Source organism: Pseudophryne corroboree, chromosome 6 (genome assembly GCF_028390025.1).
Source record: "Pseudophryne corroboree isolate aPseCor3 chromosome 6, aPseCor3.hap2, whole genome shotgun sequence".
Classification (NCBI taxonomy): Eukaryota; Metazoa; Chordata; class Amphibia; order Anura; family Myobatrachidae; genus Pseudophryne; species Pseudophryne corroboree.
This window is the reverse complement of record NC_086449.1, coordinates 209,490,362-209,517,350: the sequence shown is the minus strand read 5'-3', so window position 1 is coordinate 209,517,350 and position 26,989 is coordinate 209,490,362. Positions and strand designations below refer to the sequence as shown.

Genomic DNA, 26,989 nt, shown 5'->3' with positions numbered 1-26,989 from the left:
GGTAAGAGGGTAGGGGAGGGGTGGCAAAGGATGGGTGGTGGCTGGTTGCTGGACTGGTGGGATGTGATGTCCTGACGTATGGAGTCATTAACCTCCAGGTAAGAAGACATTGCCTCCCGCAAAATAGAAAGTCCATCATCATCTCTTAAAATATAGTCCTGCAACATCCAAGGTCTTGGAGGAGAGCTAATTGTATTATAAGACCAAGACCACACCAAAGGGGCGTGATCAGACAATGAAATCGGTAATATCTCAACACTGGGGATTAGCTGCAAAGACCATATATCAGTAAGGAGTAAATCAATCTTGGAATAAGATTTGTGCACAGCTAAATAATATGTATAATCTCTTGAGCCCGCATTTCTGATTCTCCAGGCGTCATATAGGTCAAATTCAGCTAATAAATGAGAAAAGGAGGCAGCTAAAGATCGAGCAGCGCTACCAGATTGCTTATTGAGGGTCAAGGATTTGTCCAGTAGGGGATCAGGCGCTAAATTAAAGTCACCCATAATAAAAACTGCACCCCTTTGAACATTGTGTAGTTTTTGGAGAAAGGTTTTGAGGAAATGAGGTTGTCTGGTATTAGGGGCGTAAAGTGACACTAAAGTGACATATTTAGACCGTATCTTCCCTACGAGAATCAGATATCTGCCATTGCAATCCACCCATTTGCTCTCCAACTGAAAATGACAGGATTTATGAAATAGTGTAGCAACTCCATTTCTTTTAAACGGCCCACAAGAAATATAGGATAAAGGGTAGTTGTTGTTAGAGAACTGTGGAGGGGAAGTGCAATGGGAAATTCCTGTATGGCAACCACCTCTGCTTTTTGGTCAGCAAAGTATTTGAGAGTTAAGCATCTCTTACGAGGCGAATTCAGACCTTTGACATTAAGACTTAAAAACGTAACCATGAGGAGTGGAAAACATTACGAGATACAAAACAGATACAGACATCAGTAAAGAATGAGGTATGATAAGTTGGGCAGGTACATACTTCTACAGGGATCAAAAAAATAAAGTTGGCATCATTGGGAAAAAACAGACAAAACAACAAAAATAAAAACAGGAAGAAACAACAGAAGCAGCATCCATAGAGGAGCTAGAGTCACCGTCACTAGGATATCGTGACGAAAAGTAGGTATAGGTGGGGGGCGGGTCAGCTGAAATTACCCACCACCACTTCCAAACTATCACATAAACAATTGGATAAACATAATAGATGCATCCTGACTAAAACAGAAAAAATCAACTATACTAATTTAAAAAAAAAAACCGTTGTGTTTTCTCAAATGTTAAAACTGTAGGTTACATAGTTATATAGGTAGACCCACTAACAGTAGATCTCAATTACAGTGTCGGAGAGAAAGTACTACAGGTTGAGTATCCCATATCCATATATTCCGAAATACGGAATATTCCGAAATACGGATTTTTTTGAGTGAGAGTGAGATAGTGAAACTTTGTTTTCTGACGGCTCAATGTACACAAACTTTGTTTAATACACACAGTTATCAAAAATATTGTATTAAATGACCTTCAGGCTGTGTGTATAAGGTGTATATGAAACATAAATGAATTGTGTGAATGTACACACACTTTGTTTAATGCACAAAGTTATTAAAAATACTGGCTAAAATTACCTTCAGGCTGTGTGTATAAGGTGTATATGTAACATAAATGCATTCTGTGCTTAGACTTAGGTCCCATCACCATGATATCTCATTATGGTATGCAATTATTCCAAAATACGGAAAAATCCGATATCCAAAATACTTCTGGTCCCAAGCATTTTGGATAAGGGAGACTCAACCTGTATTAGGTGAAGTCTACCAGGGACTACATATTGCAAAACAAGGTAGGGGAAAATAGAGACAACCTAACATATTCAGCATCCACCTGTATCAAAGAAGCCTTAACCAGGAACCAAAGACCACTCCATAGGAATTTGCTTAGAGGAAGTTGCTGACATACTGTAGTGGGCTGGTTATCAAAAGAAATGTCCCATGTTTTCAGGACTGAAGGTCCGTCTTCAGGGGAATTGATAGCTGTAAATCTCCCATTTCGCATCACTATCAATTTAGTAGGGAATCCCTATTTGTACTGAACGCCAGCCTTCCTCAAGCAGACATAATGGCATAAAAGGAATGTCTCTTGGCTAGCGTTGCAGGGGACACATCCGGAAAAAGCCGAAGAGAGTCAAGACAGTCTGCAGTGGAAGAGGATAGTAATGCAGCACAGAGAATTTTCTCCTTAATGTGAAAAAAATGAACTCTAAGAAGAGTGTCACGGTGCTGGAGCAAGCGCCTGTCTAGAATTTGGGAGTCTGTGGATTCTGTCGATCAGAAGGTCTGACAGGGAGGCTTCTGGTAATAGCTTCTGGAAGATATCCGTAGGAAATTGGTACAGCTCAGCATTTGTTACAGAATCAGGAATGGAAAAGGGGGTATGAGTGCGCTGTCAACGGCAGCCAGTAAAGGGGAGGTCAGCCCCTGAGTGTAATGGAACAACAATGTAAAAATATGTATACTGGCGCCGGCTGTAAAACCAAAGAGGGACAATGGTGCATAAATAAAAATCACATATATTTAATAGACATAAAATAATATAATAGAATTAAAAAGTCTCAGCGTCATCACAATTGCTTTGACTATTTGAAAGTCAGAGACAGAGGTTGTCAATTCAGACCAATTGGATCCCACTAATGGTGTATAGTAAAGATGCACAGTCTCCGGTTAGGGCTCCCTCCTCATTAAATTATGGTTCACTCAGTAGAATAATATTACCCAGTCCTTAGGATGTTGTCCCCAGGATCTCAGTTTTAGCAGATGATGATCCAATTAGCAGCATGGGGAAAATCCAGGTCGCATAGGGTTTTTGGTGTCCAATAGGGGCAAAGAGTCCAATTGTTACCGGAGAGATCAGTTGATATTATTCTACTGAGTGAACCATAATTTAATGAGGAGGGAGCCCTAACCGGAGACTGTGCATCTTTACTATACACCATTAGTGGGATCCAATTGGTCTGAATTGACAACCTCTGTCTCTGACTTTCAAATAGTCAAAGCAATTGTGATGATTCTGAGACTTTTTAATTCTATTATATTATTTTATGTCTATTAAATATATGTGATTTTTATTTATGCACCATTGTCCCTCATTGGTTTTACAGCCGGCGCCAGTATACATATTTTTACAGAATCAGGAATGCCTCTTATCTTTATATTGTTTCTTCCAGAGCAATCTCACAAGTCCATAACTTTCTCACGAACAGATGCAACTTCCTCCAGAAGAGAGTCATGAGCTGTAATTAGATCATTATGTGATGTAACTAGTTCTGTCATTTTGTGCTCAATATGATCCGTTCTTCTGCCAATCTCAGTAATGTCAGCATGGAGGGTTCGAATGGTAGACTTAAGTTTAGCGGTAATGTCCGTTTTAAATGACAAGGGGAGTGAATAGATTGGAGTGTAACAGGGCCATCTAGTGAGTCCATGTTTTCCTATTCATCAGCAGCATGAGTCATGAGAGAATGTAGAGGCAGTCAGTGATGCAGAGGCCGGGGTATTTGAAGGGGGAGACGAACGGGTCTTATTCCCAGATGTTGAGGGACCAAAAAAAAAGAACTTGTGAGGCAGATTTAGAACCTTTCACTTTTTTCAGAGGCATATTGATGTGGTCGAGCGTGGAATCACAAATGATACAGGTGGAATCAGGATGATTATATAAAAAGAAATTCAATCAGGAAGTGGCGGCATAGGCAACATATGATTTAGAGGCCATAACAGAAAGCTAGAAGTTCAGCAAGCTGCAATATTTAGTATAAACCCTTAGGAGGCATTGGAATCACCAACCGAGAGTAACGGGTAGAGTGTCACAATCAGAAAAATCAGAGGAAAATCCCGCTCAGAATATCGACATTGCAGGTGACAACCAAAGGTGCAGGAATTTGTAGAAAAAGCAGGGTCTCTCCCAAAGGCAAACAAAAATCTTGAGCTGGAGGCAGATGGAGCGCAGTGTTCCCGTACCAGTAACCAGTTGACAGAACATTGTATCAAACCAGCCTACTTTGTACAGGGAGGGAAGTGCTGATCCTCAATTGTAGGGGCATAGATCCTGCGGGTAACTATGGGGGTCATCAGCCCTTAGTCTCCAGTGGGGTTTGCAGCTTGTAGGGGGGAACAGGTCTGGGTGGCACTGAGCCTGCTGTCGACCTGAAAAGTGTAACCAATAATCGGGTCCTGCTAGCAGTAAGTAGCATGTCTCCTATGTGTCCGTGGAGCTGAGCAGTGTGTCAGGTGTGAGGACTCTCAGAGAGCTGAGGAGTGTACCAGTCCAGGTTGTAGCCGAGCCCAGTAGTGTCCCCTCCCCTTAAACTGGAGTCCCACGTTGGAGAGCGCCCTCTGGCCAGGTGGCTCCCTGAGACTCTGGGTACAGCGGCAGGTCAGGGGATCCTGCCTGCATCAGTGGAGGGCCAGGAGCAGCGGAGATCACAGCGGAGGGTCCCCCCCAAGCAGTGGGGGTCGGGTGGAGTGAGTAGTGCTGACTGGGTGCCGTGGGCAGTGGCTGAGATGGGGTCCGGGAGGCAAGATGGCAGCTGCGCCGAGCACAGTCACCGCCGTGTTGCAGGGCTTCAGGGAGGCAGACGCAGGGCCAGAGGATGTCAGCGGCAGCTCCTTCCAATGTTCAGAGCCAAGATCATCTCCGGCAACAGACAGCAGGCAGTACGGCAGTCTCCGGCCACGGTCAGCAGGGGACCAGGGCACTTCTGGTGTCGAGAGTGAAGCCGCGGCTTCAATGGGATCTGGAGGCCTGGATAGCAAAAGGCTCGCCGCACACCCAAAACTGCACCCACCCGAAGCAGCCGATCTCAGGGCACCAGCAAAGCAGAAGCCAGAGTAAGGTGGGCTATTTGTGCGCTGGAAAAGCCTTTAAATACTAAGGCAGGAATGGAGGGTCCAGGGAAACACGTCCTCTCAGTCCACAGCTAGGCCACGCCCCTGTTTTTTTTTTTTTTTTTTAAAAGAAGGCGTATAAATGTATTGTAAGGGGGAATCTCTCCTTGGAGTCAACACCATATCCACCCCCATGACTACCACACCCTTATGCTTTGGGTACAGGTTGACAGATGTAATGGCATTCATTTTTGTTTCTTTTATACCTCTACAGATAATTTAGAACCAATGGGAGACTGTCAATGGTTGAAACCCAGTAAGAAAGATCTATTTTATAGTGTCTGGACTGCAAGAAACATCAAGGACTTCCCAGACTCAACCACTATGACTTCAGTACTTTGAGCTCTGTGCTGCTGAATTAAGGTAGACCAGTCAATCAACCAATGTGAATAATCCACACAGTTGTGCTCTGACTCTCTCTACTTGTACATACTCTTCCTACCAGTGCACCAAAGGGGTAATTCAGACTTGATCGTAGCAGCAAATTTGTTAGCAGTTAGGCAAAACCATGTGCACTGCAGGGGGAAGGGGGGGCAGATATACCATGTGCAGAGAGAGTAGATTTGAGTGGGGTGTGTTCAAACTGAAATCTAAATTGCAATGTAAAAATAAAGCAGCCAGTATTTACTCTGCACAGCAAAAAAATAACCCACCCAAATCTAACTCTCTCTGCAAATGTTATATCTGCCACACCTGCAACCCTGTCATTGAGGCAGAGTTAGAGGTGGCTCATCCCCTCATTTTTTTCAATGGCCTTTTCCACTATAAATTCACATAGGTATGAATCCAACATGCTCCCATGAGGTCTTCAACAGCTATAGTTCTTAAATTTCACCTTTCCCCACATGGATTCTAATGACTGCGTATGGGCCCTCGAGTTCAGATTTACAAAGTTCAGTGAAAAACAGGAGAAGCGAGCAGCAGGCAGATAAGGCAGGGGTGGACACATAACAGGAGGCAGCAGGCAGGGCAGACACATGACAGGAAGCATTGGAAGGATAATGCCAGCTGTGGGCACATAACAGGAGAAGCGGGCATATAACAGAAAAGATCCAAGTGCTGTAATTTCATACAAATCGTGCAGATCGTTCAGTGTGTACCCCCAATTGCTCGCTCTCGCAGGTCGTTAACGATATCTTTTGGTTGACCAAGCTGTCAACAGTCAATCATAAGATATCATGTACAATGCCATGCTGCATTTCATGGTATATTGTGCCATCATACCACTGCATCTGCAATATGTCGGCCAGAACGCATCCCCCCTCGCCGGTGACAGGCAGCAGAGCAGAGACTGTGGGATTGGTAGATGCTAGAACCAAGAGGGCTAAAGGACCTCTGACATCAGGGGGAGGAGCTAGGCCGGCGGGATAGTTTTTTTTTACTATCCACACCACCAACTACTCCCTTTAGTAACCCAAGCCTGAAGTGTGGCGAGTCAGCAAGGGTACATTTCGGGTACCTTGTTCGGCCCTAGCTCCTCCCCCTGGTGATGTCAGAGGTCCTTTCTCCAAATTGGTTTTAGCCATAACCCTGTGGGCTCACCTCTCTGCCTCTGAACTGCAGCAGCCAGTGACACTTAACTTTTTTTTTAAAATGACAGTAGCTGATTGGTTTGTACTGTATCTCTCTCCACTTTATTTCTCCAGAAGCTTTGATAAATCTGCCCCTATTTAAGGTGAGTATCCAATTAGTCCCCAAAAATGTGCGGATGCTTCTCCTCATGCGGGTCACTCTTACATACCTTACAAGTATGTAAACAAGACAACTGGATAATGAACAGATGTGGCTATCAGTATAACCTGAGGTAAAAGTATACAGCACATCTGCTGAACACAATGAAGCAGGCTGCAGATGATGTTGAAACCAAGTGCTGTGAGAGTGAGACACGCACTGGTACATGTGCTAAATGTAGTAGAGCTACTGGTGGTTGGTAACTGGAGCGAATGCAGAATGCTATTAGGAATGCAGGAGACTGGTGATTGGATCAGATGCAGAATGCTGTTAGCAGTGCTGAAGACTGATGATTGGAATACAGGCAAAATACTGTTAGTGATGCTGGACACTGAGGACTAGATCATTTGCAGAATACAAACAGATTCAGAAGCCAAGGTAATTCATTGGTAGTAAAGTTTTACTGGCAAGAACAGAAATTGCCTGTGGACGGTGAAAATGCCAACTAAGCATGCAGACAGGTGACCTCAACCTCAGGAATGCTACATGCAATCAGGAGGAACACAGATGGCCGTGAGATGACACTATCTAGACCCGGTAAAGGGAACTTGGACCCCTAAAAGTGACTCTTTTCTTTTCTGCCCCCAGCTCTAGTGTACAACTGCCAAAGTGACATTAAGGAGATTATATTATAGACAGTGGTGCAAGTAGTAATAATGTCTTAGTGATACTGTGTGCGAAGATGCCTGTTTGTGTAGGAATATAACCAAAGTCAAGTCATACAATAGAGGTTCAACCAGACTCATGCTAGCCACCTGTCTTCTTCTGCCCCGTGCGTCTCCCAGCCACACCATCATCTCCCCCCCCCCCCCCCCGCGTCTCTCAGTCACACCATCTTCTTTCTACCTGCTTTTCTCAGCCACACCATCATCTTCTCCCCTGCTTCTTCCAGCCACACCATCATCTTCACCCTGCGTCACTCAGACACACTATCATCTTCTCCCCTGCATTTCTCAGCCACACCATCATCTTCTCTCCTGCTTCTTCCAGCCACATCATCAGCTTCCCCCTGCGTCTCTCAGACATACCATCATCTTCTACCCTGCATTTTAATCTACACTATTATCTTCTTCCCTTGTCTCCCAGCCACACTGTCATCTCCTCTCTTCATCTTTCAGCCACACGATCTTCTTCCCCCCTGAGTTTCTCAGCCACACCATCACCTTCCCCCCTGCGTCTCCCATCCACACTGTCATCTCCCCCTGCTTCTCTCAGCCACACCGTCATCTCCTGTCTGTGTCTCTTAGCCACACAGTCATCTCCACCTGCATTTCCCAGCCACACTGTCATCTCCCCCTAGTTACTCTCACCCACACTATCTCCCAGCGTGCATCTCTCTGCCACACCGTCATCTTCCCATGCATCTCTCAGCCACACTATCATCTCTCCCGCTGCGCTCAGCCTACCCCCTTTAATTATGTGTCTCTCAGCCTGCCCTCCTTACTCAGTGTTTCTCAGCCTGCCCCCCTTTAATTCTATGTCTCTCAGCCTGCTCCCCCTTCACTGTGTCTCTCAGCCTCCCTCCACCCCTCCTTCACTCTGTGTCTCTCAGCCTGCCCCTGTTCACTTGCAGCCAGCCGCTCTCACCTTTAATTTTTGTATGAGGCAGGTGGTGAAGCCAGGCAGGTGCTGCAGTGAAGCAGGCTCTTCTTCACAGCAGCTGCAGGGCAGGACAGGAAGTGACACATAATGTGACGTTGCTCTTCTAGTAGCCTTTGCCCCTGGGTAATGGTAGGAGCTTCTGAGCTACAGTTGCAGGGTCGGGATGCTATAAAAGCGGGCAGGTTGGTGCCATTTTAGAGGCGGCTGCGTGATGTCACAAAAAATGTCGGCGATGCGCCTAGGCAGGGGTTGTTCACAGTTGCTGTGACCACAATTAAAGTTACAAAATAAAGTTTTAATTTTCATGTTTAACATTTGGTTAAAATGATGCAAAGAAAGACATGGAAGTCATTTTTTTCTGAAGGATAGGAAGCATGGACTGAAAGTTACTTCCACAAATGTTTCTTGTACATTTATATGTGACTGTGGTGCCAAAGGTTTTGAATTTACATATTTTGTTATTTTAAACAATAGGCTTCTGTCCACCAAACTGAATGTGCATTTAGAACATGTGAATCATGCAATAATAGGTCTAAAGATAAAATAAGAGACAGTATACAAATTACACCCACATATAATTATATTTGTAACATTGGAAATCTCTATGACGAATAAACAGCCTTGACCTGCCCTTGTATACACGTTCAAACTAAACTGAATCAATGGAAATTTAAAGACATGATTTGTATAATATTAAAGATTAGAAACACCCATGTATATAAACTAGGCTTACTTTCCATAAATTAAAAAGCGGTGAGTTTCACTTGACACTTTGATTTTGTGACATAACTTCATACAAGAAGATCTCCAATTACTGACACATGAAAAGGGCAGTTCTCAGAGTAGATGTATGCTGTATGTGGATGTCATCACTGCTATCAACATGTCATACAGGAAGTGTTTGTTACACAGAAGGTTTTTGTTACACAGGAAGTGTTGCTGCAGTCGTTGCTCAGCATGGCTTGCAGGTAGTAAAAACACACTACTGCAGCTCAACAGAGTCCTGTGGTGATTTGCAGACAGACCACTTTACCTGGTGTTGGAAATCTTGCTGTGGTGACACAAGGTCTCTGATGCAAAGATCCTCTGATTTCCGATGATGCCATTGCAGAAGCATGGTTCAAGCTTCAAGAAGTTCTGGTGCATATACTGCTATGTGGGACTCTCAGCAATTCAAAAAATGTACAGACATATACCTTGCTCAGTCTAGCTGGGGCTAAGACATTTGACATATCAGACACATTTGCCTATTCAGAGGGGGAGGCTCAAGAGGATCCAGAGACAATAATGAAAAAGTTTGGTGAGATATGCTTACCAATAAAAAGTGTTATAATAGACAGACAGACTGCAGAGCACCTCTGAGAGTATCTAGTCATATGTCAGATTAAAAATATAAGCAAAGAAATTTGATGATATGGTGTTATTCAGGTTTGTTAGCAAACCAAAAAAGCACACTAATGGGTAAAACCATGTTCCACTGCAGGTGGGACAGATGTAACATGTGCAGAGAGAGTTAGATTTGGGTGGGTTATATTGTTTCTGTGCAGGGTAAATACTGGCTGCTTTATTTTTACACTGCAATTTAGATTTCAGTTTTAACACACCCCACCCAAATCTTAATCTCTCTGAACATGTTACATCTGCCCCAACTGCAGTGCAATATGGTTTTGCCCATTAGTGCGCTTTTTTGGTTTGCTGTCAAACATGAATAAGGTCCATAGTGCATTAGCAACTGAGCACATCAGGGACATGATTGTGTGTGGAACTTATTGTGATGTTACTCATGCACTTTTATTACGTGAGAAGAAATGAACAGTGGATACTTGCATGAGCAGTCCAATAAAAGTGCAACGGAGTTTACAGTACAGTCTGAGTGTACTGTGTGGGTTTCGCTCAGATCAAATGTAATAGTACTTCATGTGAGCAACTGAGTGAGTACACATCAACTTACACTTTATTACAAAAGTAACAAACTAGAGTAATACTCAACTTTTGTCTAAGTTATCAGACAACACCAGTTATTCATTTTCTTAATGCAACATGTAATTCATATTTGAGGAGCCCCATCATTTGTAATCAAATGCTCGGGTCAGTCCATATACATCGGCAGGCGCCATACTGCAGTTCTTTAGGTCCTGAAAAGCTTTTTTATATATCTTGCATAATACATCATAGTCTGGTTGTTGCTGCTTGATATTATTATTAACCCATATTAAGTACCAGTGCTTATCTCTTACACATGCGCAGTAAGCGCTAACATATACCCAAGACATAGATTGTCTGAAGATACACCATCAGTTTCTAAAGCCCTTTATCTAGAACTGACCCATATTCCTTTCCTTCTCTAATGTTCATTCATGGGGGTAAATTTACTAAGATTCGTGTTTTCCCGTTTCAGGTCAAAGTTCAATCACGAATGACATCGAAAGTGTAAAACTGCAACTTTTTGAATTTGTTACGATGGATTTACTAAGCTGTCGTATTCGGGTTTTTCTTTTGTTCCGATGTCGATGTCATTCGTGTTTTTATTTTTTATTTTTACGGCAGTGATTAGCAAAACACTGCCGACTTTTTTACAATGAATCTCGGCCGGATCTGTGTGATCCGTGCTGGGGTTCATTTTTTTTTTAAATTAAACACTGTAAAATCCAAAAAAAAAATTGCGTGGGGTCCCCCCTCCTAAGCATAACCAGCCTCGGGCTCTTTGAGCCGATCCTGGTTGCAGAAATATGGGGAAAAAAATGACAGGGGTTCCCCCATATTTAAGCAACCAGCATCGGGCTCTGCGCCTGGTCCTGGTTCCAAAAATACGGGGGACAAAAAGAGTAGGGGTCCCCCGTATTTTTAAAACCAGCACCGGGCTCCACTAGCTGGACAGATAATGCCACAGCCGGGGGTCACTTTGATATAGTGCCCTGCGGCCGTGGCATCAAATATCCGACTAGTCACCCCTGGCCGGGGTACCCTGGGGGAGTGGGGACCCCTTCAATCAAGGGGTCCCCCCCCCCCCAGCCACCCAAGGGCCAGGGGTGAAGCCCGAGGCTGTCCCCCCCCATCCAATGGGCTGCGGATGGGGAGGCTGATAGCCTTTTGTGATAATGAAAATATATTGTTTTTAGTAGCAGTACTACAAGGCCCAGCAAGCCTCCCCCGCATGCTGGTACTTGGAGAACCACAAGTACCAGCATGCGATGGAAAAACGGGCCCGCTGGTACCTGTAGTACTACTACTAAAAAAATACCCAAAAAAAGACAAGACACACACACCGTGAAAGTAAAGATTTATTACATACATGCACACAAACATACATACATACTTACCTTATGTTCACACGCAGGTCGGTCCTCTTCTCCAGTAGAATCCAAGGGGTACCTGTTGAATAAATTCTACTCACCAGATCGCGGGTCCCAGGGTCCTCGGGGCATCCATTTGTAATCCACGTACTTGCATAAAATAAGAAAACGGAAAGCCGAGCCACGAACTGAAAGGGGCCCCATGTTTTCACATGGGACTCCTTACCCCGAATGCCAGAAACCCACTCTGACTTCTGTCTAAGTGGGTTTCTTCAGCCAATCAGGGAGCGCCACGTTGTAGCACTCTCCTGATCGGCTGTGTGCTCCTGTACTGAGTGACAGGCGGCACACGGCAGTGTTACAATGTAGCGCCTATGCGCTCCATTGTAACCAATGGTGGGAAATTTCTGCTCAGCGGTGACGTCACTTTAGGTCAACCGCAGGGCAGAAAGTTCCCACCATTGGTTACAATGGAGCGCATAGGCGCTACATTGTAACACTGCCGTGTGCTGCCTGTCATACAGTACAGGAGCACACAGCCGATCAGGAGAGTGCTACAACGTGGCGCTCCATGATTGGCTGAAGAAACCCACTTAGACAGAAGTCAGAGTGGGTTTCTGGCATTCGGGGTAAGGAGTCCCATGTGAAAACATGGGGCCCCTTTCAGTTCGTGGCTCGGCTTTCCGTTTTCTTATTTTATGCAAGTACGTGGATTACAAATGGATGCCCCGAGGACCCTGGGACCCGCGATCTGGTGAGTAGAATTTATTCAACAGGTACCCCTTGGATTCTACTGGAGAAGAGGACCGACCTGCGTGTGAACATAAGGTAAGTATGTATGTATGTTTGTGTGCATGTATGTAATAAATCTTTACTTTCACGGTGTGTGTGTCTTGTCTTTTTTTGGGTATTTTTTTAGTAGTAGTACTACAGGTACCAGCGGGCCCGTTTTTCCGTCGCATGCTGGTACTTGTGGTTCTCCAAGTACCAGCATGCGGGGGAGGCTTGCTGGGCCTTGTAGTACTGCTACTAAAAACAATATCTTTTCATTATCACAAAAGGCTATCAGCCTCCCCATCCGCAGCCCATTGGATGGGGGGGACAGCCTCGGGCTTCACCCCTGGCCCTTGGGTGGCTGGGGGGGGGACCCCTTGATTGAAGGGGTCCCCACTCCCCCAGGGTACCCCGGCCAGGGGTGACTAGTTGGATTTTTGATGCCACGGCCGCAGGGCACTATATCAAAGTGACCCCCGGCTGTGGCATTATCTGTCCAGCTAGTGGAGCCCGGTGCTGGTTTTAAAAATACGGGGGACCCCTACTCTTTTTGTCCCCCGTATTTTTGGAACCAGGACCAGGCTCAGAGCCCGATGCTGGTTGCTTAAATATGGGGGAACCCCTGTCAATTTTTTCCCCATATTTCTGCAACCAGGATCGGCTCAAAGAGCCCGAGGCTGGTTATGCTTAGGAGGGGGGACCCCACGCAATTTTTTTAAATAAAATAACAACTTTCCCACCCCTTCCCACTGATATACATGCACGGATCTCATGGATCCCTGCATGCCTATCCAATCACGAAAAAAAAAAGCAGGTCTGTTTTTTTTTTTGCACTTTTTTACGAGTTGTAATTTTTCACGGCAGTGTTTTGTTTTTTTTTGCTTTGCACTTCTTAGTAAATTACCGAGATTCATACTTAAACAGCCGCGTTTTGACCGATGGTGTATTCATTCGTAATTTTTTTCTTGGACTTGCAAAAAATTACGAATGCCCTCATCACTGCCGTGATTATTGCTTAGTAAATTACCGAGATGACACTTTGATGAAAAAACGGCATCTCGGTCAAAATCGGGAGCTTAGTAAATTTACCCCATGGAATGTGGCTTTACTGTCTCCTGCTAACACAATATAAGTTACATTTTACATGTACAATGACTCCTTAACCAAGCTTGCAGATTTATTGGTAACAGTGGTAACATACACAATGCAGGTACACAGCGGTTGCTGCAATAGCAGTATATGGTCTCACCTCTTAGGAGCTAAGTATAAGTCAATTGCACCTTTGTTGTCACACTCTATGTTAATAGTTTCATCCTTAACTCACAGCAAGTCTCTTTTAAGCATATAGATTCCTTGGTAGTTTCTGTAAGTACCATGCACTCTGTCTCAGAGGTAGATAGTGCTAACGTGGTTTGTTTTCTGCTTGTATCCCATGTATGAATGATGGCCAGTGGTGCAAGTAGAAATATTTTCTTAGTGGTACTGAGTGCCGAAAAATGGGCGTGATCAGGTGTTGTGAGGGGGCGTGACCACGTGCTGCTAGTGGGAGTGGCTACATGACACTAGTGGCGTGGCCACACGACACAGCCCCTTGGGGGGGAATCTGGAGGCAAAATATATAGTAATGCCTCCAGTATAATAGAAATATACAGTGATACCCCCAGTATAATAAATATATATATATATATATATATATATATATATATATATATATAGAAAGAATAAGTCCGGCACTCACTGGTATACAGCTGGTAGTGTAAAACGCTCCGGTGCCCTCCATCCAGGCCTGCAGCCCGTGTATGCAAAGAAGTTGAAATAAGGCGGCACTCAGGAGACTTAAAAGCGGTGAAATCAAAGGGTGCTTTAGTCAACGTGTGTCCTGAAGACGGGGTCACGATCCCCGAAACGTTGACTTAATGCACCCTTTGATTTCACCGCTTTTAAGTCTCCTGAGTGCCGCCTTATTTCAACTTCTTTATATATATATAGTAATGACCAAAGTATAATAAATATATATATAGTAATGCCCCCAATTTAATAACAACATATATATATATATATATATATTTAATATACTTCCATTATAACAGGAAAATACAGCCACTGTCGCACTCCCAGTAACCCTGACAAAGTGGGAGGAGCCGTCTTGTTGCTTTGTGACACATTATAATTGTGGTAATGGCAAAGTGTGTGGTAGTAGGTACTGCGTACCCGTTGCCAAATTCTTAAGGGTACTCCGTACCCGAGCATACTAGAGATGAGCGCCTGAAATTTTTCGGGTTTTGTGTTTTGGTTTTGGGTTCGGTTCCGCGGCCGTGTTTTGGGTTCGAACGCGTTTTGGCAAAACCTCACCGAATTTTTTTTGTCGGATTCGGGTGTGTTTTGGATTCGGGTGTTTTTTTCAAAAAACACTAAAAAACAGCTTAAATCATAGAATTTGGGGGTCATTTTGATCCCAAAGTATTATTAACCTCAAAAACCATAATTTACACTCATTTTCAGTCTATTCTGAATACCTCACACCTCACAATATTATTTTTAGTCCTAAAATTTGCACCGAGGTCGCTGTGTGAGTAAGATAAGCGACCCTAGTGGCCGACACAAACACCGGGCCCATCTAGGAGTGGCACTGCAGTGTCACGCAGGATGTCCCTTCCAAAAAACCCTCCCCAAACAGCACATGACGCAAAGAAAAAAAGAGGCGCAATGAGGTAGCTGTGTGAGTAAGATTAGCGACCCTAGTGGCCGACACAAACACCGGGCCCATCTAGGAGTGGCACTGCAGTGTCACGCAGGATGGCCCTTCCAAAAAACCCTCCCCAAACAGCACATGACGCAAAGAAAAAAAGAGGCGCAATGAGGTAGCTGTGTGAGTAAGATTAGCGACCCTAGTGGCCAACACAAACACCGGGCCCATCTAGGAGTGGCACTGCAGTGTCACGCAGGATGTCCCTTCCAAAAAACCCTCCCCAAACAGCACATGACGCAAAGAAAAAAAGAGGCGCAATGAGGTAGCTGTGTGAGTAAGATTAGCGACCCTAGTGGCCGACACAAACACCGGGCCCATCTAGGAGTGGCACTGCAGTGTCACGCAGGATGTCCCTTCCAAAAAACCCTCCCCAAACAGCACATGACGCAAAGAAAAAAAGAGGCGCAATGAGGTAGCTGACTGTGTGAGTAAGATTAGCGACCCTAGTGGCCGACACAAACACCGGGCCCATCTAGGAGTGGCACTGCAGTGTCACGCAGGATGTCCCTTCCAAAAAACCCTCCCCAATCAGCACATGATGCAAAGAAAAAGAAAAGAAAAAAGAGGTGCAAGATGGAATTGTCCTTGGGCCCTCCCACCCACCCTTATGTTGTATAAACAAAACAGGACATGCACACTTTAACCAACCCATCATTTCAGTGACAGGGTCTGCCACACGACTGTGACTGATATGACGGGTTGGTTTGGACCCCCCCCAAAAAAGAAGCAATTAATCTCTCCTTGCACAAACTGGCTCTACAGAGGCAAGATGTCCACCTCATCTTCACCCTCCGATATATCACCGTGTACATCCCCCTCCTCACAGATTATCAATTCGTCTCCACTGGAATCCACCATCTCAGCTCCCTGTGTACTTTGTGGAGGCAATTGCTGCTGGTCAATGTCTCCGCGGAGGAATTGATTATAATTCATTTTAATGAACATCATCTTCTCCACATTTTCTGGATGTAACCTCGTACGCCGATTGCTGACAAGGTGAGCGGCGGCACTAAACACTCTTTCGGAGTACACACTTGTGGGAGGGCAACTTAGGTAGAATAAAGCCAGTTTGTGCAAGGGCCTCCAAATTGCCTCTTTTTCCTGCCAGTATAAGTACGGACTGTGTGACGTGCCTACTTGGATGCGGTCACTCATATAATCCTCCACCATTCTATCAATGTTGAGAGAATCATATGCAGTGACAGTAGACGACATGTCCGTAATCGTTGTCAGGTCCTTCAGTCCGGACCAGATGTCAGCATCAGCAGTCGCTCCAGACTGCCCTGCATCACCGCCAGCGGGTGGGCTCGGAATTCTGAGCCTTTTCCTCGCACCCCCAGTTGCGGGAGAATGTGAAGGAGGAGATGTTGACAGGTCGCGTTCCGCTTGACTTGACAATTTTGTCACCAGCAGGTCTTTCAACCCCAGCAGACTTGTGTCTGCCGGAAAGAGAGATCCAAGGTAGGCTTTAAATCTAGGATCGAGCACGGTGGCCAAAATGTAGTGCTCTGATTTCAACAGATTGACCACCCGTGAATCCTTGTTAAGCGAATTAAGGGCTGCATCCACAAGTCCCACATGCCTAGCGGAATCGCTCCCTTTTAGCTCCTTCTTCAATGCCTCCAGCTTCTTCTGCAAAAGCCTGATGAGGGGAATGACCTGACTCAGGCTGGCAGTGTCTGAACTGACTTCACGTGTGGCAAGTTCAAAGGGCATCAGAACCTTGCACAACGTTGAAATCATTCTCCACTGCACTTGAGACAGGTGCATTCCACCTCCTATATCGTGCTCAATTGTATAGGCTTGAATGGCCTTTTGCTGCTCCTCCAACCTCTGAAGCATATAGAGGGTTGAATTCCACCTCGTTACCACTTCTTGCTTCAGATGATGGCAGGGCAGGTTCAGTAGTTTTTGGTGGTGCTCCAGTCTTCTGTACGTGGTGCCTGTACGCCGAAAGTGTCCCGCAATTCTTCTGGCCACCGACAGCATCTCTTGCACGCCCCTGTCGTTTTTTAAAAAATTCTGCACCACCAAATTCAAGGTATGTGCAAAACATGGGACGTGCTGGAATTTGCCCATATTTAATGCACACACAATATTGCTGGCGTTGTCCGATGCCACAAATCCACAGGAGAGTCCAATTGGGGTAAGCCATTCCGCGATGATCTTCCTCAGTTGCCGTAAGAGGTTTTCAGCTGTGTGCGTATTCTGGAAAGCGGTGATACAAAGCGTAGCCTGCCTAGGAAAGAGTTGGCGTTTGCGAGATGCTGCTACTGGTGCCGCCGCTGCTGTTCTTGCGGCGGGAGTCCATACATCTACCCAGTGGGCTGTCACAGTCATATAGTCCTGACCCTGCCCTGCTCCACTTGTCCACATGTCCGTGGTTTAGTGGACATTGGGTACAACTGCATTTTTTAGGACACTGGTGAGTCTTTTTCTGACGTCCGTGTACATTCTCGGTATCGCCTGCCTAGAGAAGTGGAACCTAGATGGTATTTGGTAACGGGGGCACACTGCCTCAATAAATTGTCTAGTTCCCTGTGAACTAACGGCGGATACCGGACGCACGTCTAACACCAACATAGTTGTCAAGGCCTCAGTTATCCGCTTTGCAGTAGGATGACTGCTGTGATATTTCATCTTCCTCGCAAAGGACTGTTGAACAGTCAATTGCTTACTGGAAGTAGTACAAGTGGGCTTACGACTTCCCCTCTGGGATGACCATCGACTCCCAGCGGCAACAACAGCAGCGCCAGCAGCAGTAGGCGTTACACGCAAGGATGCATCGGAGGAATCCCAGGCAGGAGAGGACTCGTCAGAATTGCCAGTGACATGGCCTGCAGGACTATTGGCATTCCTGGGGAAGGAGGAAATTGACACTGAGGGAGTTGGTGGGGTGGTTTGCGTGAGCTTGGTTACAAGAGGAAGGGATTTACTGGTCAGTGGACTGCTTCCGCTGTCACCCACTTATTATGAATGCGCTGCAGGTGACGTATAAGGGAGGATGTTCCGACTCCGAGGTGGTTAACGTCCTTACCCCTACTTATTACAGCTTGACAAAGGGAACACACGGCTTGACACCTGTTGTCCGCATTTCTGGTGAAATACCTCCACACCGAAGAGCTGATTTTTTTGGTATTTTCACCTGGCATGTCAACGGCCATATTCCTCCCACGGACAACAGGTGTCTCCCCGGGTGCCTGACTTAAACAAACCACCTCACCATCAGAATCCTCCTGGTCAATTTCCTCCCCAGCGCCAGCAACACCCATATCCTCCTCATCCTGGTGTACTTCAACACTGACATCTTCAATCTGACTATCAGGAACTGGACTGCGGGTGCTCCTTCCAGCACTTGCAGGGGGCGTGCAAATGGTGGAAGGCGCATGCTCTTCACGTCCAGTGTTGGGAAGGTCAGGCATCGCAACCGACACAATTGGACTCTCCTTGTGGATTTGGGATTTCGAAGAATGCACAGTTCTTTGCTGTGCTGCTTTTGCCAGCTTGAGTCTTTTCATTTTTCTAGCGAGAGGCTGAGTGCTTCCATCCTCATGTGAAGCTGAACCACTAGCCATGAACATAGGCCAGGGCCTCAGCCGTTCCTTGCCACTCCGTGTGGTAAATGGCATATTGGCAAGTTTACGCTTCTCCTCCGACAATTTTATTTTAGGTTTTGGAGTCCTTTTTTTTCTGATATTTGGTGTTTTGGATTTGACATGCTCTGTACTATGACATTGGGCATCGGCCTTGGCAGACGACGTTGCTGGCATTTCATCGTCTCGGCCATGACTAGTGGCAGCAGCTTCAGCACGAGGTGGAAGTGGATCTTGATCTTTCCCTAATTTTGGAACCTCAACATTTTTGTTCTCCATATTTTAATAGGCACAACTAAAAGGCACCTCAGGTAAACAATGGAGATGGATACTAGTATACAATTATGGACTGCCTGCCGACTGCAGACACAGAGGTAGCCACAGCCGTGAACTACCGTACTGTACTGTGTCTGCAGCTAATATAGACTGGTTGATAAAGAGAAGATGTCTATGTAACTATGTATGTATAAAGAAGACTGAAAAAAATCCACGGTTAGGTGGTATACAATTATGGACGGACTGCCTGCCGAGTGCAGACACAGAGGTAGCCACAGCCGTGAACTACCGTACTGTACTGTGTCTGCAGCTAATATAGACTGGTTGATAAAGAGAAGATGTCTATGTAACTATGTATGTATAAAGAAGAATGAAAAAAAACCACGGTTAGGTGGTATACAATTATGGACGGACTGCCTGCCGAGTGCAGACACAGAGGTAGCCACAGCCGTGAACTACCGTACTGTACTGTGTCTGCAGCTAATATAGACTGGTTGATAAAGAGAAGATGTCTATGTAACTATGTATGTATAAAGAAGAATGAAAAAAATCCACGGTTAGGTGGTATTACAATTATGGACGGACTGCCTGCCGAGTGCAGAGACACAGAGGTAGCCACAGCCGTGAACTACCGTACTGTGTCTGCTGCGACTGGATGATAAATGATATAAAAAATATATATATATCACTACTGCAGCCGGACAGGTATATATTATATATTATATAATGACGGACCTGCTGGACACTGTCTGTCAGCAGAATGAGTTTTATTTTTATAGAATAAAAAAAAAAAAAAACACACAAGTGAAGTCACACGACGAGTGTTTAACTTTTTCAGGCAATCACAATATAAGTATACTACTAACTATACTGGTGGTCAGTGTGGTCAGGTCACTGGTCAGTCACACTGGCAGTGGCACTCCTGCAGCAAAAGTGTGCACTGTTTAATTTTAATATAATATGTACTCCTGGCTCCTGCTATAACCTATAACTGGCACTGCAGTAGTGCTCCCCAGTCTCCCCCACAATTATAAGCTGTGTGAGCTGAGCAGTCAGACAGATATATAATATATATAGATGATGCAGCACACTGGCCTGAGCCTGAGCAGTGCACACAGATATGGTATGTGACTGACTGAGTCACTGTGTGTATCGCTTTTTTCAGGCAGAGAACGGATATATTAAATAAACTGCACTGTGTGTCTGGTGGTCACTCACTATATAATATATTATGTACTCCTGGCTCCTGCTATAACCTATAACTGGCACTGCAGTAGTGCTCCCCAGTCTCCCCCACAATTATAAGCTGTGTGAGCTGAGCAGTCAGACAGATATATATAATATTATATATAGATAATAGATGATGCAGCACACTGGCCTGAGCCTGAGCAGTGCACACAGATATGGTATGTGACTGACTGAGTCACTGTGTGTATCGCTTTTTTCAGGCAGAGAACGGATATATTAAATAAACTGCACTGTGTGTCTGGTGGTCACTCACTATATAATATATTATGTATGTACTCCTGGCTCCTGCTATAACCTATAACTGGCACTGCAGTAGTGCTCCCCAGTCTCCCCCACAATTATAAGCTGTGTGAGCTGAGCAGTCAGACAGATATATATAATATTATATATAGATAATAGATGATGCAGCACACTGGCCTGAGCCTGAGCAGTGCACACAGATATGGTATGTGACTGACTGAGTCACTGTGTGTATCGCTTTTTTCAGGCAGAGAACGGATATATTAAATAAACTGCACTGTGTGTCTGGTGGTCACTCACTATATAATATATTATGTACTCCTGGCTCCTGCTATAACCTATAACTGGCACTGCAGTAGTGCTCCCCAGTCTCCCCCACAATTATAAGCTGTGTGAGCTGAGCAGTCAGACAGATATATATAATATTATATATAGATAATAGATGATGCAGCACACTGGCCTGAGCCTGAGCAGTGCACACAGATATGGTATGTGACTGAGTCACTGTGTGCTGTGTATCGCTTTTTTCAGGCAGAGAACGGATTATAAAGTAAACTGCACTGTCCTCACTAGTAAACTCTCTCCACTCAGTCTCTACACTTCTACAGTAACAGTACTCCTCCTTGTCAGCTCCAGTAAATCTCTCTCAGTCTCTTATAATCTAAATGGAGAGGACGCCAGCCACGTCCTCTCCCTATCAATCTCAATGCACGTGTGAAAATGGCGGCGACGCGCGGCTCCTTATATAGAATCCGAGTCTCGCGATAGAATCCGAGCCTCGCGAGAATCCGACAGCGTCATGATGACGTTCGGGCGCGCTCGGGTTAACCGAGCAAGGCGGGAAGATCCGAGTCGCTCGGACCCGTGAAAAAAAACATGAAGTTCTGGCGGGTTCGGATTCAGAGAAACCGAACCCGCTCATCTCTAGAGCATACCCGCATACTTGCACCGCTGATGATGGCATCACAGAAAGATTGCAGTTCAGTTTTTCCATATTTTGAAGACGCTAACGGTAAGGAAGTTGAACCCTTTAATAGTACAGTACTTATCTGCAATTGAGTGTTGTCTCCCAGGGTTAATGGCAAATTGGCACACATGGCTCGTAGCATGTGTGATGTATGGACAGGTTCCTATACTGGGTGGTCTTCTGTTTGCCGGCGGCTGGGCTCCCGATGCCCAGCATACCGGCGCCAGAATCCCGACCGCCGGCATACCGACATCTTTTCGCCACGACCCCCCTGGAGGGAGAATAGATATCGTGGCGTGCGTAGCGAGCCCGCAAGGGGCTCATTTGCGCTCGCCCAGCTGTTGGTATGCCGGCGGTCGGGATTCCGGCGTCGGTATGCTGGTCGCCAGGAGCCCGGCCGCCGGCATACCCTACTACACCCCCTATACTTGCATACATTAAGCTTTCAACAGCACTCTAATAAGGAATTTTTTCATATCTTCTATCTCACACTCGCTTGATGGGGACGTTGCTTTTGTTAGCTTTTTGCCTTTGTCAATATGACTATTACGTACTTTGCAAGTATTGCTTTAATATTTACCTGTTGCTCAATATTACAGTTCCTGGGCCAGATGCATTATCACTTGTAAAGTGATAAAATGGAGAGTGAAAAAGTGTCAGGTCCAAATTGCCATGTCACAGGCAGTGTTTGAAAAATGGCAGTTAGGAGCTGATTGGCTGGTACTTTTTCACTCTCCATTTTATCACCTTCCAAGTGATGATGCATTTGGCCCCCTGTCTCCAAGTTTTTTTAAGTTCTTTAATCCTAACAGGCAGCGGCTGCTCCTACCTCAGTGGAGGAGGGGGGCTGCCGCTGGCTGTGCTGCCGGGTCCCTTCTACCTGCCGCCGGGCCCTGTTCCCTCATCCCCACCACCGGCTGGGTCTCGGCATCTGAACAATGTAGCTCACAGATGCCAGGACCGGTGCATGTGTAGTAACAGCAATGGTACTGCGCATGCACTAACCCCTGACTTCTATGAACTGCACCGAATGCAGCCCATAGAAGAAGGGCTAGGACTGCCCAAAAGGCAGAGAGTGGTTTCCTACAGGAAGTCAATTCTCTGCTATTCGCAGCCTGGTCTGGTAGTCCTGGAGGGAGAAAACACCTCCAAATCGGAGTGCCTGGAATGTCTCTGACTGGCAGGTAGGACTTTCAGTAGGAAGTCACTTCCAGTCACAGTGATGGATTGCAACTGGCTTCACTTACTCTGAGCTGAGGTGGCGGATTTTACCTGGGGAGCTGCAGTCTTGCAGTCCATAGGTAAAATCTGCCACTGCTAACAGATGATGCGCAGGCCCTACTGTAGGTCTTTTAACTTCAATTTGCAAGATGATTGTGGATGACATCCTCGTTTGGGGTCGCACCGTGGAAGGACACAACATTAGCCTCCACAAGGTCCACCAAAGAACCTGTGAAATCAACATGCACCTGAACCATATCAAGTGTGATACCAGAGTCACTGAAGTCCTGTATGTTGGCTGTCTCCTAACTTCAGAGCTATCGCACGCCCCACAGATAAGTCTGCAGCATTTTTTGGGCACGGCCAAAAACCTTTCAAAATATCTGCCACACACTTGGCAAAACTTGGCAAAAGCAGAGATGAAAATGATCTCTACATTACAGACCCTACCACCCAAAGGGATGCAGTTATGTGATCAGCGTTCAGGAGACCTGATCCTGTGCATTCTGTTATTTACCTGTGGAATCAACTTACCTGTTTCTGGATTGCCGGGAGCCATAGCAGGGTATTATCCGAATATATTCTGTTACAGGCCACCTGCTGCTCTTACATCTCCAGCCGGGTACGATTCACTGCATTGCATTGTTTGCCATATTTTATGTTTCCACTGGGTTGGTGTTACATATTCTAATGCCATTCATATGAGCCAAACATAGATTGTAGTGCTCATAGTTAGAGATGAGCGGGTTCGGTTTCTCTGAATCCGAACCCGCACGAACTTCATGTTTTTTTTCACGGGTCCGAGCGACTCGGATCTTCCCGCCTTGCTCGGTTAACCCGAGAGCGCCCGAACGTCATCATGACGCTGTCGGATTCTCGCAAGACTCGGATTCTATATAAGGAGCCGCGCGTCGCCGCCATTTTCACACGTGCATTGAGATTGATAGGGAGAGGACGTGGCTGGCGTCCTCTCCATTTAGATTAGAAGAGAGAGAGAGAGAGAGATTGACCTGATTTACTGGAGCTTAGGAGTACTGTAGAACTGTAGAGAGTGCAGAGTTTACTAGTGACTGACCACAGTGACCACCAGACAGTGCAGTTTTATTTAATATATCCGTTCTCTGCCTGAAAAAAACGATACACAGTGACTCAGTCACATACCATATCTGTGTGCACTGCTCAGCCCAGTGTGCTGCATCATCTATGTATATATCTGACTGTGCTCAGCTCACACATCTTATAATTGTGGGGGAGACTGGGGAGCACTGCAGTGCCAGTTATAGGTTATAGCAGGAGCCAGGAGTACATATTATTATTAAAATTAAACAGTGCACACTTTTGCTGCAGGAGTGCCACTGCCAGTGTGACTGACCAGTGACCTGACCACACTGACCACCAGTATAGTTAGTAGTATAGTATACTATATTGTGATTGCCTGAAAAAGTTAAACACTCGTATCTGACTGTGCTCAGCTCACACATCTTATAATTGTGGGGGAGACTGGGGAGCACTGCAGTGCCAGTTATAGGTTATAGCAGGAGCCAGGAGTACATATTATTATTAAAATTAAACTGTGCACACTTTTGCTGCAGGAGTGCCACTGCCAGTGTGACTGACCAGTGACCTGACCACACTGACCACCAGTATAGTTAGTAGTATAGTATACTATATTGTGATTGCCTGAAAAAGTTAAACACTCGTCGTGTGACTTCACTTGTGTGGTGTTTTTTTTTTTATTCTATAAAAAACTCATTCTGCTGACAGACAGTGTCCAGCAGGTCCGTCATTATATAATATATACCTGTCCGGCTGCAGTAGTGATATATATATATTTTTTATATCATTATTTATCATCCAGTCGCAGCAGACACAGTACGGTAGTTCACGGCTGTAGCTACCTCTGTGTCGGCACTCGGCAGTCCGTCCATAATTGTATACCACCTACCCGTGGTTTTTTTTTCTTTCTTCTTTATACATACATACTACTACTACATCTCTTTATCAACCAGTCTATATTAGCAGCAGACACAGTACAGTACGGTAGTCCACGGCTGTAGCTACCTCTGTGTCGGCACTGGGCAGTCCGTCCATAATTGTATACCACCTACCCGTGGTTTTTTTTTCTTTCTTCTTTATACATACATACTACTACTACATCTCTTTATCAACCAGTCTATATTAGCAGCAGACACAGTACAGTACGGTAGTCCACGGCTGTAGCTACCTCTGTGTCGGCACTGGGCAGTCCGTCCATAATTGTATACCACCTACCCGTGGTTTTTTTTTCTTTCTTCTTTATACATACATACTACTACTACATCTCTTTATCAACCAGTCTATATTAGCAGCAGACACAGTACAGTACGGTAGTCCACGGCTGTAGCTACCTCTGTGTCGGCACTCGGCAGTCCATCCATAATTGTATACCACCTACCCGTGGTTTTTTTTTCTTTCTTCTTTATACATACATACTACTACTACATCTCTTTATCAACCAGTCTATATTAGCAGCAGACACAGTACAGTACGGTAGTCCACGGCTGTAGCTACCTCTGTGTCGGCACTCGGCAGTCCATCCATAATTGTATACTAGTATCCATCCATCTCCATTGTTTACCTGAGGTGCCTTTTAGTTGTGCCTATTAAAATATGGAGAACAAAAATGTTGAGGTTCCAAAATTAGGGAAAGATCAAGATCCACTTCCACCTCGTGCTGAAGCTGCTGCCACTAGTCATGGCCGAGACGATGAAATGCCAGCAACGTCGTCTGCCAAGGCCGATGCCCAATGTCATAGTACAGAGCATGTCAAATCCAAAACACCAAATATCAGTAAAAAAAGGACTCCAAAACCTAAAATAAAATTGTCGGAGGAGAAGCGTAAACTTGCCAATATGCCATTTACCACACGGAGTGGCAAGGAACGGCTGAGGCCCTGGCCTATGTTCATGGCTAGTGGTTCAGCTTCACATGAGGATGGAGGCACTCAGCCTCTCGCTAGAAAAATGAAAAGACTCAAGCTGGCAAAAGCAGTAGCACCGCAAAGAACTGTGCGTTCTTCGAAATCCCAAATCCACAAGGAGAGTCCAATTGTGTCGGTTGAGATGCCTGACCTTCCCAACACTGGACGTGAAGAGCATGCGCCTTCCACCATTTGCACGCCCCCTGCAAGTGCTGAAAGGAGCACCCGCAGTCCAGTTCCTGATAGTCAGATTGAAGATGTCAGTGTTGAAGTACACCAGGATGAGGAGGATATGGGTGTTGCTGGCGCTGGGGAGGAAATTGACCAGGAGGATTCTGATGGTGAGGTGGTTTGTTTAAGTCAGGCACCCGGGGAGACACCTGTTGTCCGTGGGAGGAATAGGGCCGTTGACATGCCTGGTGAAAATACCAAAAAAATCAGCTCTTCGGTGTGGAAGTATTTCACCAGAAATGCGGACAACAGGTGTCAAGCCGTGTGTTCCCTTTGTCAAGCTGTAATAAGTAGGGGTAAGGACGTTAACCACCTCGGAACATCCTCCCTTATACGTCACCTGCAGCGCATTCATAATAAGTCAGTGACAAGTTCAAAAACTTGGGCCGACAGCGGAAGCAGTCCACTGACCAGTAAATCCCTTCCTCTTGTAACCAAGCTCACGCAAACCACCCCACCAACTCCCTCAGTGTCAATTTCCTCCTTCCCCAGGAATGCCAATAGTCCTGCAGGCCATGTCACTGGCAATTCTGACGAGTCCTCTCCTGCCTGGGATTCCTCCGATGCATCCTTGCGTGTAACGCCTACTGCTGCTGGCGCTGCTGTTGTTGCTGCTGGGAGTCGATGGTCATCCCAGAGGGGAAGTCGTAAGCCCACTTGTACTACTTCCAGTAAGCAATTGACTGTCCAACAGTCCTTTGCGAGGAAGATGAAATATCACAGCAGTCATCCTGTTGCAAAGCGGATAACTGAGTCCTTGACAACTATGTTGGTGTTAGACGTGCGTCCGGTATCCGCCGTTAGTTCACAGGGAACTAGACAATTTATTGAGGCAGTGTGCCCCCGTTACCAAATACCATCTAGGTTCCACTTCTGTAGGCAGGCGATACCGAGAATGTACACGGACGTCAGAAAAAGACTCACCAGTGTCCTAAAAAATGCAGTTGTACCCAATGTCCACTTAACCACGGACATGTGGACAAGTGGAGGAGGGCAGGGTCAGGACTATATGACTGTGACAGCCCACTGGGTAGATGTATGGACTCCCGCCGCAAGAACAGCAGCGGCGGCACCAGTAGCAGCATCTCGCAAACGCCAACTCTTTCCTAGGCAGGCTACGCTTTGTATCACCGCTTTCCAGAATACGCAC

The 26,989-nt window shown here is 45.7% G+C and overlaps 1 long non-coding RNA gene across 1 annotated transcript in view; it reads left to right on the top strand.

The window, feature by feature from the left end:
- Positions 1-5,171: 5,171 nt before the first annotated feature.
- LOC134935132 (uncharacterized) overlaps positions 5,172-26,989 on the top strand; it is a 133,056-nt gene continuing 111,238 nt past the window's right edge. The window contains exon 1 of the long non-coding RNA XR_010179921.1: positions 5,172-5,317. This is a non-coding gene — a long non-coding RNA (uncharacterized LOC134935132). The remainder of the gene's footprint in view (positions 5,318-26,989) is intronic.